The sequence below is a fragment of the Zalophus californianus genome, chromosome 13 (genome assembly GCF_009762305.2).
Source record: "Zalophus californianus isolate mZalCal1 chromosome 13, mZalCal1.pri.v2, whole genome shotgun sequence".
NCBI lineage: Eukaryota > Metazoa > Chordata > Mammalia > Carnivora > Otariidae > Zalophus > Zalophus californianus.
In genome coordinates this window covers 95370154-95371691 of record NC_045607.1, presented here as the reverse complement: position 1 = coordinate 95371691, position 1538 = coordinate 95370154, and the positions used below count along the sequence as shown (strand labels likewise).

At 39.7% G+C, this 1538-nt stretch overlaps 1 pseudogene; it reads left to right on the top strand.

The window, feature by feature from the left end:
* Positions 1-645: 645 nt before the first annotated feature.
* LOC113934828 lies at positions 646-1137 on the top strand (annotated as a pseudogene).
* The last annotated feature ends 401 nt before the right edge of the window (positions 1138-1538 follow it).

Genomic DNA, 1538 nt, shown 5'->3' with positions numbered 1-1538 from the left:
ACAAACCACAGAGATTCTTAACTCTAGGAAACAAACGGAGGGTTGCTGGAGGGAAAGTGGGGGGGATGGGGTGATGGGTGATGGGCATTAAGGAGGGCACCTGGTATAATGAGCACTGGGTATTATATGCAACTGATCAATCACTGAACTCTACCCCTGAAACTAATAATACACTGTATGTTAACTAAATTGAATTTAAGTAAAAAATTTCCAAAATGGGTGCACAAATATCTCTTATATACCCTGATTTTAATTATTATGGGTATATACCCAGAAGTGGAATTGCTGGATCATGTGGTGATTCTGTTTTTAAGTTTTTACAAACCCCCCTACTATCTTCCACAATGGCTGTGCCAGTTTACATTTCCTCCAAAAGTGCACGGATTCCAGTGTCTCCACATCCTCTCCAACACTTTTTATCTTCTGGGGTTTTGTGCTTAACTTTATTGTTATTTTTGTGGGTTTTTTGGTAGTAGCCGTTCTGATGGATGTGAGTTGATGGCAAATTGATTGTTGGCAAAGGTGCAAAAAGCAATTCAAAGAGAATTTGCTGAGTGGTCTTGTTCTCCACCTTTCTCTTCTTGTTGCTGAGGCTGTTCTGCTCTTGTCAGCCTCTGGCCTGCAGCCTCCTTGAGAGGGAGCATCATGCCTTCAATTAAGCTGCAGAGTTCTGATGGAGAGATATTGGAAGTTGATGTTGAAATTGCCAAACAGTCTGTGATTATCAAGACCATTTTGGAAGATTTGGGGATGGATGAGGGAGGAGATGATGACCCAGTTCCTCTACCAAATGTCAACACAGCAATATTACAAAAGATCAATTCAGTGGTGCACCCACCACAAGGATGAAACTCCTCCTCCTGAGGATGATGAGAACAAAGAAAAGCAAACAGATGATATCCTTGTTTGGGACCCAGAATTCCTGAAAGTTGACCCAGAAACACTTTTTTAACTTATTCTGGCTGCGAGCTACTTAGACATCAAAGGTTTGCATAATGTTCCATGCAAGACTGATGTCAATATGATCAAGGGGAAAAGTTCTGAGGAGGTTCACGAGACCTTCAATATCAAGAATGACTTGACTGAAGAAGAGGAAGCTGAGGTAAAAAAGAGAACCAGTGGAGAGAAGGGAAGTGAAGTGTGGGGCCTGACACGTAACACTGTAAGGATAGTTCCAATTACTAGTTGCACCGCTCTGCTTAAAATTGTTAATATTAGACAAATGGTAGACAAATGGTAGACAAATGCAGCAGAAAATCAGTTGTTTGAGCAGAATACTGTCTTCCTTGCATGTGTAGTTTGAATAGATTCCAAATTTATGGCTGAGTTTCTTCCAGTATGATCAAAAGTTTCTTTTTTCTTTGCTCTGAATAAAACTGAACTGTGGATTCTCTATAGAAGGTGGCATTTGGGGCTTTCCCTCTCTTTGTAGAGTGATTTCTGCCTTGTTTATTGTGTAGTTAACTTTAGTTTAATGATCTTTTTAAAGTTGGCTTTGTAAATAAAACATGTTGCAAAATGTTTTCTGAAATAGAATT